The sequence below is a fragment of the Leguminivora glycinivorella genome, chromosome 14, assembly GCF_023078275.1.
Source record: "Leguminivora glycinivorella isolate SPB_JAAS2020 chromosome 14, LegGlyc_1.1, whole genome shotgun sequence".
Lineage (NCBI taxonomy): Eukaryota > Metazoa > Arthropoda > Insecta > Lepidoptera > Tortricidae > Leguminivora > Leguminivora glycinivorella.
The window spans coordinates 4,796,399-4,810,654 of record NC_062984.1 but is presented as its reverse complement, the minus strand read 5'-3'; the positions used below and the strand labels follow the sequence as shown (position 1 = coordinate 4,810,654).

At 37.4% G+C, this 14,256-nt stretch overlaps 1 protein-coding gene across 3 annotated transcripts in view; it reads left to right on the top strand.

Annotated features, from left to right (window-relative positions):
- Positions 1–397: 397 nt before the first annotated feature.
- The window catches only part of LOC125233307 (cryptochrome-1), a 36,339-nt gene continuing 22,480 nt past the window's right edge, over positions 398–14,256 (top strand). Inside the window, exon 1 of one of the 3 annotated variants that reach the window (XM_048139272.1) lies at positions 398–603. The gene's annotated coding sequence lies outside the window, so the exon portion shown is untranslated. Of the gene's footprint in view, positions 604–13,967; positions 14,102–14,256 lie in introns of those variants that run through there. The other 2 variants (XM_048139270.1, XM_048139271.1) reach the window with 2 other exon arrangements.

Sequence of the window (14,256 nt, the reverse complement as noted above, 5' to 3'; positions counted from 1 at the left end):
ATATGGAAACGTCAATGATAAGGATGTATCTAGCGGTTTTAATGGTGTCTTGCTTGATAAAGTTATTCAAAGATATACTTTGGTATGTTTGATATTAAATAACAGAGAGTACAGTGTATATGAATTTATTGATAAAAATATTTCATTAATCAATACAGCTAGTGACTGGTTCAAAAACCTGAAAAATTAGTTTTTTAAATAAAAGGTAGCGTTTTTAGACGTGCTTTAAACAGACTAGAAATAATTGACATTGACAGATCAATCACTGTCACTGTCATTTCAGATATCTAAAATACAATACGTTTTGCTAAAATAATTTATACTTTATTACAAAGTGATAAGGAGTGTTTTGTCACCAATCATCTGTCTGTATTCGCAAATGCTCAACTTCATGTTGATATGTTTTGCAGATCGTAGTATTCGTAGTTTAATATCTTATGGTCTAGTTAATGCCAATTATGCGACTGTAGCAAGTGTTGTGCTTTATCTAAACGTTGTTTAGTAACCTTGATTTCATTACCCGCAATGGTGCAAAATGTGTGTAAAGTAGGAGTTAGAAATTTATGAAAACAACAGGCTTAAAATTGTCACCAGTAAAAACAGGTATGTAAATTGATTTATGGTGATTGTTGGTGTGTTCTAGAAGTTTTTCTTCAAGCGCATAAATACCGGTTATTGGATGTGATTGTAGTTATGTACAATTTCTTTAAAATTCAGTTGCATTTACTTGTTTTATTATTGATTACATAGGTGAGTATTAGTAACTGAAATGGTTCAAGTTTCATGTGCAATAACGAGGTTGAAAGAAAACATTAGTGTGATATTGTTATTGCAGTGTGAGGTTGCCGTCTCATCGCCATACATCGGGGTTTTGGGAGCGGGAATGATTTACACTAGCCCAGAAATGGTGAAGATGATAAAAGACAGACATTAACACTTCTAGGTACATTTGGAGCCAGTTACATAGTTTAATCTATATTTCTGTAATTCAAGTTACTTTAAACAAAGTGCATAAATACAGGAATTCGTTCTCGCTCCCAAAACCCCGATCTGTGCTCATCGCCCATGCTACAATAGAGGCTATATCCCATAGTCAACTTCTACAACGCCCATGGGAAGAAAGGGGGTGGTAAAATTCTTAACCCGTCACCACACAGGGTGTAAGCAATTAAATACAACATCTAACTTACAGTTGTTGTCTCTTTCTTTAAATACACCATAAAAATGAGGTATAGAATTTTTGGTGGTTCGGGCTCCATGCACAATGGACAGATCAATTGCTGGTTGGCAGAGCCAATGTCAGACAAGCCAATCAGTGTTTACCACTTTATAGATCTCTCCCTTCAGTAGGGAGATTTATAAGCACCCATGAGGCTGACATGTTCACCCATATTATCTGCCTATCAGTACTCTTTTTGCATTTCCTATTTAAATAGATTTCAAAGTGGAAAATGAAAAAAAAAACTGCATTTGGTGAGACATGAACTTATAACCTATGTGTCAATACTCCAGCGCTCTGCCAAGTGAGCCAATACAATTGCAACCAAGTCAGCGAAATGTTCATTACCTACGTTATGGACAAGTCGGGAGTGCATTGTAATAGGCTACTTTCCCCCTAGTCAAATCAGCTTCTTTTTAACTGTCAAAACGATTTTGAACAACTTGCTAATATGAAATTAATATGAAATCGAATTGAGTGACGTCACGGTCAACTGATTTACTTTATATATTTCTATCTGATTTATTAAATATTAATTGGGGGTTAAAAATAAAGTGTCATTTGTTTTTCTTATAATTTTCTGATGCTTTATTTCGTGCATGGTATAAAATATTTTATTTTAAGTAGGTACAGTCAAGTTGCCTATACTGTGACAAGTCTTTACTAAAGATTGAAAGTGTTGGTGACTATAACTTTTGAATTTAGGAGGAGTTAAAAAATAGACTTTTTTCACGATTTTTACACATATTTAACATTGCAAAAAACGGTACTGTATGGCGTGTAGCTAAGTTTTTGAACTAACCGACTTTCCAAGGATGGCGTTGTCCTCATGGTACCTGAGCCTTAGTTTCAAAACTTAGTTACATGCGACTAAGTCCCGTTTTCAATTTTAAGTAAGACTAGAAGGATCGTAAATTTCATCCTGTACAACGAAATTCACTTAATGTCCTTTGGCATTGACGAAAACAACAAAACTATTAAATGAAAAAATTCAAAAGTATTTATTGACACCACCACAAAGTACTGATGTGCCGACGGAAAGTTTCTCAAATTTTCACATAGGAAAACTTCGGAAACTTTGTATGGACGATTGTATAGGTGGAAACTTTCCATTCCATAAATTTAAATTCCCTTTATTTTTCGTGAATTTTTCAAGAAATTTAAGATTTTTTGGAAAGTTTTCGCACTTGCACATCACTACCACAAAGTATACATAGTGTACAGTTTTACTTTCAAACAACCTTGCAGCCAAAACACGTGTGAATCTGAATTAAACATTGAGTTTCCCAGGAGGGAACTTTTATTTTTTTACAGCTTGAATTTAAATCGTACTAATCAATGTATTAGTAAGGCGGCGGAATTGAAAAAAGTCGTCTAGTTTTGAAGTTGATGTGACTGGAGAGTATACTGCTGACAAGTGGTATCGTTGTGATCGGTAGACTTTACTGAGTACGAAATAATGACTTGTCACTTTCTCAGACTGTGGGGGGGTTAACTATGACGTCACAAAGATCGCGGTCCCGGGTTTCAATTTTTTGCCAATTTGTCTAGAACCCCTTATCCAATTTTGAAAAATGAGGTGTCGATTGAAAGCGTATAACATGCTGATTAAGATTTATTATATGTGAAGAGTATAGTTTTGTTAGTTATTTTTTAATTAATAATAATGCAAAAAATACTTTTTTTTTTTACTCTCTTTTTTTATTTTTGTGACTCAAAAAGGCAATGAAAACGGCCACTTAGCTAAAAAATATGTTATATAAATCATTTAACTACATTATTAAGCTATCTGTTGCTTTTTAAATTTCTACGATCGGATAATAAATAAGCAAACTACAACCACATACCTGTAGGCGGGGAGTACCGCTTGACACGCGTTCCCATACATTCGGCGTCTACCAAATTACACCTCGCGCAAAATTCGTTTCAAGCAGATATACCTCTAATCTTATTCATCGTAACCTATCAATATTGGTATCATTTGAAAGTACAATTAAAGTACTTTAAGAAACAATGTCAATCATTTTCATAAAATCAATAATCGCCAGTCTGTGGTGGTTACAAAGGAAAAAAGTGGGTATGCAATTTGACTGGTTTCCTAGGTTTGATACCCTAGACGAGTTTAAAAGGGGAGGTAAAGGTGACATATGGGTTGTTCTCTGGCCTAAAAGCTATACAGAGGGTCAGGGAGAAAAAAACTAGGGTTTAAGTTTAGTTTTAAGTTATTTTTTCTTTTATTTGTTGATTTTATTGTGTTTAATTTTTTTGTAATTTTATCAAGGATACACATTGGTTTCTTTTGCTGAAAATTCCCTTTTTTATGTGAAATGTTATGAATTTCATGGCATTTTCCGATAGACTAAAATTAACTTTCAAATAAGGCCACATAGTCATACTGATACATAGTCATACCCTTAATATTATATAAGTAAAAGTATGACTATGTGGCCTACTGATACATAGTCATACCCTTAATATTATATAAGTAAAAGTATGACTATGTGGCCTTATTTGAAAGTTAATTTTAGTCTCTATCGGAAAAAGCCATAAAATTCATAACATTTCTCATAAAAAAGGCAACTTTTAGCAAAAGAAACCAACGTGTATCCTTGATAAAATTACAAAAAAATTTAACACAATAAAATCAACAAATAAAGGAAAAAATAACTTAAAACTAAACTTAAACCCTAGGTTTTTCTCCCCTGACCCTCTGTGTAGCTTTTAGGCCAGAGAAAAACCCATATGTCATCTTTACCTCCCCTTTTAAACTCGTCTAGGGTATCAAACCTAGGAAACCAGTCAAATTGCATACCCACTTTTTTCCTTTGTAACCACTACAGACTGGCGATTATTGATTTTAAAAAAATGATTGACATTGTTTTTTAAAGTACTTTAATTGTGCTTTCAAATGATATCAATATTGATAGGTTACGATGAATAAGATTAGAGGTATATCTGCTTGAAACGAATTTTGCGCGAGGTGTAATTTGGTAGACGCCGAATGTATATGGGAACGCGTGTCAAGCGGTACTCCCCGCCTACAGGTATGTGGTTGTAGTTTGCTCATTTATTATCCGATCGTAGAAATTCAAAAAGCAACAGATAGCTTAATAATGTAGTTAAATGATTTATATAACATATTTTTTAGCTAAGTGGCCGTTTTCATTGCCTTTTTGAGTCACAAAAATCAAAAAAGAGAGTAAAAAAAACGTATTTTTTGCATTATTGTTAATTAAAAAATAACTAACAAAACTATACTTTTCACATATAATAAATCTTAATCAGCATGTTATACGCTTTCAATCGACACCTCATTTTTCAAAATTGGATAAGGGGTTATAGACAAATTGGCAAAAAAATTAAACCCGGGACCGCGATCTTTGTGACGTCATAGTTAACCCCCCCACAGTCTGAGAAAGTGACAAGTCATTATTTCGTACTCAGTAAAGTGTACCGATCACAACGATACCACTTGTCAGCAGTATACTCTCCAGTCACATCAACTTTTCCCGAGACCCTCTCGCCGCTCTACTATATATCAGTAAGCTACGCGAGAATTATAGATGTGGTGCATAATAGTTTTCCATCGCATTTTGTCGGAAACGTTTGTGTTTGTCGTGCTGCTAGTTCGGTCAACGTTAATACTTCTTCTAGGTATAGGTACTGAGCTGAGCTGAGACTTACTGAAATAGCATGACACGTTCGTGAGTTTCCGTGAAAAAACACATAAAAAACATTTCTCACTACATCTGTACAACTCTATTACAAGGGTAGAATATTGTACAGCGAGCTGCAAAAGTGCATGGCGAATTTATCAATGAATCTAAATATATATATAAAAGAAGAAACTGACTGACATATCAACGCACAGCCGAAACCGCTGGTCCTAGAAATTCCAAATTTGGCACGCAGCACGTTCCTTAAAAGGTGTAGAGTATCACTAAGAAAGGATTTTTCTCCTCACTAGCTCGGAAACACGTGTTTTGTCCTTTAATACCAGCGGGTAAAAACGCATTTTATCCACTAGTGGGTAAAGTAAGTTGACCTTGAATAAAGTCAAATTAACTGCTTTAAAATTGATAAAAGTAGGTGAATCTAGTAATAAAGATGATTTACCACCTGTGGAACTACTGGAAGCTGTGATAAACGCATTTTTTGTGTTGTAGTTTCCTCGCTGTAGTGAGGGGAAAAATTTTGTGTTACACTCGAGTGCAAATGTATTTTACTTCTCGTGTGTTAAAAAACTCGCAAGTTCAGGATTCTATTCTAGAACCACTCGCTTCGCTCGTGGTTCAACTATAGAATCCTTTCACTTGCTCGTTTTTCAATTCCACACTCGGCGTTAAAATACAACTTTGCCCCCTTGTATAACAAATAACTATTACAAAATCCAGCTCCCCGGGGGTGAAATGGGGGTCCAAAGTTCAACGTTTGAATAATAGTACATTACGATACAAGTGCGTAAAAAAGGAAGTTCGAAACGAGTGGCGATAAATTAAAACACGACCGAAGGGAGTGTTTTAAATCGACACGAGTTACGAATTTCCTTTTCGCACGTGTATCGTACGACGTTTTTCAGTACAGATGAGCCTCCGAAGTTTCGACCTGGCATATAATGAACCACTTCTCGCACTAGTGCGTAAAAAAACATCTGTACTGAAAAATTACTAATAGTACGCGGGCGAAGCCGCGGGAAATGCTAGTTCATTACTTCATTCATAAATCATAATTTCTCCATGTCATTTTGCAGCTCACTGTACATAATATAATATAATATAGGTTTACACTAGGGATGTACCGACTATTGATTTGGCCGACTAGGCCGACTACCGACTAGTCGGCGCTTGGGTGGCCGATTAGTCGGCCGACTAGTCGGCTAGTCGGCCAAAATATAATTTTCGACTAAATTCACATTTTGAATGTCATTTTTGGTTCTTCATTCGCGGTTTTCTTGATTTTTACAGGTTTTAAGGTTCATGCCAATATTTATATACATTTTCCATTTTTAACAACCGGCTTGGCTTAGTGGATAGTGATCCTGCCTATGAAACCTATAATCCTAAATTGTTGTCTTGACAAAGAAAGGAATTACCTACGAATAGGTACATAATACAACCATAATTTTCAGCTGATATTTAGTTTTGTACTGTTTTCTATTACTAAATGAAGTGCCGACTAATCGGCCTTTTTTGCCGACTAGTCGCCGACTAATCGCCGACTGGGAATGTGGCCGGATAGTCGGCTTTCCCGACTAGTCGGCGACTAGTCGGTACATCCCTAGTTTACACGCATTACGCATGCTCACAGACCAACCCCTATAGACATCCATTACAAGACGACTCGCGGTCGCCAGCCTTCCTAGTATTTGCACTGATATAAGCGCGGGCGCTCGCCGTGCCCGATCAGTAGCGACCAAGTAACAGACCCGAAAGCAGCGCGTGTTTTTCGCAGTAAAAAAATTGAAAAAGGGTATTTTGATGTCTTAAAGATGTCCACCTGTAGTGTGAAATGGTGTGGAAAGGTAACAAGAAGCTCAAATTTAAAAACAGACGTCATTACATTCCAAATAAGAGTCATATTTATAATTTATTCAGAGCCGGCATAGGTCAACTTACATTGGCCACTTACGCGTCAGTAGAGGGACAGTCCCTTTCATCTGGCGCGACTGCCCGCCGTCCTTGAAACGGCCAATCACAGCGCGCTTAACACATTCCCCGCCCGCTCCTCGCACCCCTGGCACTGGTGACTCGTATCGCGAACAAAATATACATGATTGCTACTCTATAGGAGGTTCTCTGTGCGCATGCTTCTACTACGTAATACCGTACCTACATAGACATATCTAGATGTAGTTCAATATCTAGCCCTAGCAAAACGTGACCAGTTACTGCAAAACCGATCGTGCAGTCAGCATGATCCGTATTACAAGGGTTTAGAGTCTTATTCCTTGTAATTATATTTTATCGTGGTTTGCAATGTCGTGTGCATTGAATACGCTGCACGTGCAGTAATAAAATCAATTTGAAACTGAAACTTCGAGAGTTTTTTTCCTAAGTGTTTTAATGTTTTTTATTAAACAACAAATATGGCTTCGCACAGTCGTGTTAAGACTTTATGATTAAGTTAGGCGTGGTAGATTCCATTCCTAGTATTTGAAAGTTCTTTGAAAAAGGACAATTTAAAGCCAGAACAGAGATATATCGTCACTACTTTTAAAAAATCTCGTATCTCACGCTGTTCCTCAAAGTTAAAACGCAGTAAGTCCATATGCATTCCATACATACGTACTACAATTTTCTTATCATTGACAGACGAAGATACAAGTTTTTTTTAAAGTAGTGACGATGTAACTATTGTTACGAGGGCGCTGTTACTCTGATGTATGCGGTGACAGTTCATAGTATGAAGAATATAGTTCTAGTGAAATTCCGCAACATGGCGCGTAGTCATATATTTCTGGTCAGGCTTTAGATGGTGGATCGTATGCTTATTTGCAAACTTTTGTAAGAAGAAAACCGACCAAGTGCGAGTCGCACTCGAGCACTGAGGTTAGAACGGCCCGTGTAACTTTTATATTTATTGTGAGTCTAGTGAAAAAGGGTATAACTCAAATTGACTCGGTGAAAAAGGTCACAACTTCACAAGTCCGAGGTGGGACTTGTGCCCTTTTTCACCGAGTCAATTTGAGTTATACCCTTTTTCACTAGACCCACATTATTATGTACTTATACTTATAAAAAAAGATTTTTTTCCTGTAGGTACCTGTGTAATTAGTTCTATTTTTTATTGTTCTAGGTCATAGTAAAGTGATCCTTTAAGGGTTTCGTTTTTGCAGTAGGTACGGGACGCTAAAGAAAATCTGGTTTGTTTACTACATTTAACTTGTCACGTAATCAATCGTAGAGTTCTAAAAAAGTACCTATTCTCCTGAAGGTTTCCCAATTCTAAACGTCTCATAAAAAACTTTAGTAAAATTATTTACTTACCTAAGTTAAATTTGTTTCTTATTTTTTATTGTTTACATGAATACGTAACCCAGGAATAAATTTAGCCCTTAAAATATTGCGACGAATTTTATTTCTGTAGCTTTACGTAAACGTTCGCCGAACTTCAGTTACGTTGTGATACATTGAGGTAGGTACATTTGTATCCCCCCCTAGGGTGCCCACCTTGCCGTGGTGGGGGGGCTTAGTAACCGTGGACTGGTCACCCACGAAGAAGCTAACGAGGTACCCAGGGCCGGCCGGTTTGGGGAGCTGGCTGGCCCGAGGCGATCGCTCTAAGTGGGCTTTACACTTAAGACGCGTCTGGGAGGACTGCGGTGGGAGGGAAGATCCGGCAGTATGGGATGCCGCTCTGTGCCCTCCCACGGTAGCCGAGGTGGGATCGCAGGGGAGAGGCGTGATGGTATAACGGTGCGCCACTCTCCCTACCCCCTGCGACCTTGGCGGGGCCGCTCCGCTGTAGCGGCATTGGTGGGGCCGCAAGGGAAGAGGAGTGCCGGTATTACGGTGCGCTGTTCTCCCTATCCTTTGCGGCCGACTTGGTTAGCGGTGGAACCAATGACCATTTCCACCGCTGGGCGCCGGAACATTCTGGCGCCCATGGCCTCTTTGTGGCGGACTCGAGGGGGTCCGTCACTGTACCTATAAGCGGCCGAGGAGGAAGGTGCGCCCTGTCATCTGGCGCACTCACTGTGGAGGGCCTTTGGGCATCCGTGTCGAAGCCGCATGTGTGCAGCTGCCGCCGGCGGGGTTGCGGATGTGAGCGCAAGTGTACCGGTAACCCCGCCAACAAGGCGGCGAGGTGGCATGTGGGGGGGTTTTTAGTGGGTATACCGTGGGCCTCATTAGCCAATACGGGAGTCCCACATAACCACTAGGGTCCCCCCTCGCACCCTAGTGGTATGCGGAACGCATTTTCCCCCCTAAACAAAAAAAAAGGTACATTTGTATAATAATTATAAATAACCTATTGTATTTTCGTTATTAAAGTAAGAAAAATGGCTCGATTATAAATCTAAGTACAGAGCGTACACTGGAAGCAGAAGTCGACTAAACAACTTTCTGGAGTGTAAACAGGTATAAGTATACATATAGCTTTGGTATATAGGAACAAGTAGGTACTTAGGTACGCCGAACACACTGAAAGAAGTATTTAGCAACCTGAAAATACTGCTAGGTTTTGTAAAGGAGGCTGAGGTGGCTAGAGTAGTGCTACCTCGTCTATTTCACTCAAAATGGGCATAATGGTTGTCGGACTTGCGGAAAATGCCCGATAAAACGAACTAAATCCAATAATAGATAGGTTTTTCGATTTGCCACGCATAATGTGCACATGCACAGTAACTATTTTTTTTTAAATTAAGATACAGTTTTTAACCGACTTCTCTACCCAGTAGGAGGGGTTTCTATGTATATTCGGGTTCCTGATCTGCACCTACAGGCCCTACAGAGGGCTGAGGGGAAAATTTCAACATATCTATGTTGTGCACTTTTTTGACTTGTTTCATATGTGTTCACTGAACACGCGTGCCATAAATTTATGACCAGTAGAAAGTCGTCTTTATAATAATGCAAAAATTGTATAACATGAAAAAAAAAATCGTTATCATCACATTTGCTGTATAAAGGTCTCATTGAGTCTACGTGTAGGTACTGAAGAATAATGTACTATTTTATTCCCAAGGGAATTATGGATTTAGTTTTAAAAATTAATACAATCCGTACAATACTTTAGGCAAAGGATGTTTCAATCAGCCAAGGATTTTGTTTGCACAACTAAAATTTTACTATTAAGCTATAAATAGTTATTTGTTATACAAGGGGGCAAAGTTGTATTTTAACGCCGAGTGTGGAATTGAAAAACGAGCAAGTGAAAGGATTCTATAGTTGAAGGAGCCGACATAGTGTGGTCACCCTACATGATACATTTGTATGAGAAAAGTTATGTCTGAATATCTTTAAAACCAGACAACGAATATAAAATATTAGATGGTGGATATTTAGTAAAAATTTTTACTAAATGTTGAAGTACTTTCGAGTGTCTGTGGTGCTACAAATCTTTAGATATTTACATTTTTAACTTTCTCAAAACGTGTGGACTGAGTGAGCACTTACAAAAATTTATTATAAAAAAACCTGACACGTTAGTGGTTCGTTTTGTATTTTACAAATTCCCATTTCACTTTTACTAAACTATACACATATAAAAGCGGTCTAAATCTAATGTTTTTTATCAAAAAATCATTTGGGGGATATCTGTGAAAGTCGTGTATTCAATTATTGACGTCGTGGCACCTTATCTAGCCGATGTGTTTAACGCTTGTGTTAGGGAATGTGTGTTTCCCAATCTGATGAAGTATAGTAAGGTTATTCCTCTGTTTAAATCAGGCAGCAAGGATGACCTTGGAAATTTTAGACCAATTTCCATACTTCCCGTTCTCAGCAAAGTGTTTGAGAAAATTATATTGAACCAGTTGCTTCGACATTTTAACACGAATGGATTACTTCAGCATCAGCAATTTGGTTTTACACGAGGTCGTTCGACGACAGATGCTGCCTCTGTGCTAATCAAGCACATATACGATGCCTGGGAACTGTCGTTAGATGCTATCGGTATTTTCTGCGATCTCTCCAAAGCTTTCGATTGTGTGGAGCACGACACACTACTACACAAGCTGAAGCACTACGGTCTATCCTCTAAAGCTTTACAGCTTGTTGAATCTTACTTAAACGAAAGAACCCAGAAAGTGGTTGTAAATGGTACTGAATCTAACGGTACAACTGTAAAGCTTGGAGTACCACAGGGTTCTATTCTGGGACCTTTTCTTTTCCTTGTGTATATAAATGATTTGCCATGTCTTGTAAAGAACAAATGTGAGATAGTCTTATTTGCTGATGATACTTCACTAATTTTCAAAGTTGATAGGCAACTGAGTGACTATAGCCATGTGAATGAAACTTTGAAGGAGGTACTAGAATGGTTTACAGCAAATAACTTGCTCCTTAATGCCAAGAAGACGAAATGTGTTAAATTCTCTTTACCCAATGTAAGGAAGACAGATACTACCATCACGCTGAATGGCGAAAACCTGGACCTTGTCGAGAATACGCTCTTTCTTGGTCTTACTTTAGATTGCAATCTGCAATGGGGTCCTCATATATCTGCCCTAGCAAAAAGGTTGAGCTCTGCCGCGTATGCCGTAAGGAGAATTAGGCAATTAACTGATGTGGAGACAGCTCGCCTAGTTTATTTCAGTTACTTTCATAGTGTTATGTCTTACGGCATATTGGCCTGGGGATAAGCAGCAGATATTCAAACCATCTTCGTTCTCCAGAAACAGGCAATACGATCTATCTACAACATGGCGTCACGTGACTCACTGAAGGAACGCTTTAAGGAGATAGACATCCTTACAGTAGCTTCACAATACATACTAGATGTGATAATGTATACTCATAAGAATATAGAGTCCTGTAAGAAACTGTCAGATATTCATAGTTATAATACACGGAACAAACATAAGCTAGCGGTTTCCAAGTTTCGTCTACAGAAAGTGAAGAAATCGTTCTTGGGAAACTGTGTAACATTTTATAATAAGGTACCCTTAGAGGCATGGGATCTGCCCTTTACTTCATTCAAGAAGTACATAAAAAGTGCACTTCTCAAAAAGGGGTACTACAAAATTGATGATTACCTGGGAGATACTACACCATGGCCGACTATCCAGGCTCAAAATCTGTCATAGTTTTGCTAGCAGTGTCCCGGGGAGACATTGTGTCATGCTTAAGGCGCTGTTGCTACTGGCTGTTTAAATTATTGATCCTTATTATTGTATAATTATAATTTGGTATATATATATATTGACTTGTTGAGTACATACTAGTTATGTATTCTGTAGAATTAGTTGGAGATTGCTAGCTTAACAGTCTCTTGACGTGAAATTTGTATTTCATACGCATTTTTTTTTCTATTTCTAGTTCTTTTGACACTTGGAGAACCTTTACACCTCCAAATTTTTATTTTTTATTATATCCCATTAATTATAATTGACTGTGGGGACCTTTTACATCTCCCAAGATCTTGTTTTCAATTAAGTCAATTTAAACTATGTAACATACAAGCACGGAATGTTGTGTCTTACATCTAGGTATACCGTATTCACTTATTATTGGAATATTTAATACAGCCCGGACAGCTTGAACATGTCATGCTCGCTAAAAAGTCTTTGCTTACGGTGACGTCGTTGATCGGGTCGCCACCTTCCCGAATGAAGGTTGAGGGAGGCGATGGCTGAGATGCGCGCCATATTCGTGAACGGGTGCTGTTTGTAAAGACCGGTCTGTTTCCGCTAATAGGGGCTATGCTATTCTATGTAACATTAATTTTGAATGAGATTACGTTGAGGCACTCTGTTCGGTCCTTGTTTGTTTATTTTTCTTTCTGACTCTTGGAGACCATATACATCTCCAAGGAAAAAAGTAGATTAAGTATACATATATTTTTTTTTTTCCTTTGCTTAAGACAACAAGAGTCTTTTACAACTCTAAAGTTATTTTAGTTATTCGGTTTTTTTCTTCATGTATAATTTTTTTAGATGTACTTTGACACTTAGAGACTCTATACATCTCTAACATCTCTTATTAATAATCATAATAGCTTTGTACTTTGTATAATTTCTTGTGTTAATATTTTTTTTATGAATACTTTTGCTTATTAAATTGTATCTTGTTTTTTTTAATGCATGTTAAATATAAGATGTAATGTTTTGAAAAGAAGTGGCCCGCCGAGTTTCTTGCCGGTCCCATAGTGGATACCCTCCTCCAACTGAGGGGGGACTGAAATCTTCTCGAGGCTGAGGCGTAGGGTTAGAGCCGGCGTAGTTTTATTTGACGTTCATAAGCGCATTGTAATATGCCTACTTGGAAAATAAATATTTCATTTCATTTCATTTCATTTCAAAATTCGGCTTTTCAAAAGTGTGAGGATTGAGTGAGCATAAGAAACTATTTGTAAAAAATTAAATACGTAACTAGGTGATCTAAAATTTATAGAGGTAGGTTGGCATATTTTTTACTAAATGTTAGTATATAAATATTATATCAATTATATGTTAAATGAATACATTCACTGTTTTCGTTGGTAGTTCGTGAGAACTGAGTGAGCACATGTTAATGACTGTATCTTTTGATTTATCTTTTTACAAATTCAGAGATTCGTTTTACAATTGTTTTAGAACTTTTACTAAATGATCAGCATATTTTTTTTTATTTTCGGAAGGTGCTCACTCAATCCACACGCACACATTTTCCTCTCGTATGATAATCTCGCTCGCAGTCGCATTGCTTTGACAAGTAGGTGGTCATAATGGTAGTTTGTAATTGTATCACCTGCTGTCAGTAATTATACAGTAACATTCTCTAAGCTTAGAAATGTCGGCAATGCACATGTAACATCCCTGGAATGATAAGTTATGACTACTTACTTATATTATGTACCTACAGTACTCATCAAGTCAAGATGGCGATCGTACCTTAATACATACATTTGTTTCTTGCCAGCGTTGTAACAAAACAGTTTATAACTGAAACCCTCTAACCTCAACAAAGACTTGTACAGCTTGTGCTTAAAGTTACCCTTTAAAGTATAAATCTCTCGAGATAAAGTTCTGGAAGCTTCGAGAGGTTTCGAGAACTTACTCGAAACTGCCAGAAAATACCGGCGCAATTTCACTGTACCCGCGGAGCTTGAGCCGGCCAGTTGTGCTCCGATTTTCATTTGTTTCATTTCAAATCCAGTGCTCGACCATCCTGGTTTACAGTGGCCTAGCTTTAAGGCAATTGATTGTCTTTTGATTTTTTTCGTAATTGCTGATTAGAGGTAAGCATTTTTAAATTCGATTTTCGATTATTTTCTCGAACGTTGTAGTTATTAGCGGAAAATCTCTTAAGATTTTTTCTCTTTTGTTTTAATTTAAAATATATTTCGAGTATTAAAATGTAATGACTAATGAATAATGTATAATGCTTTAAATT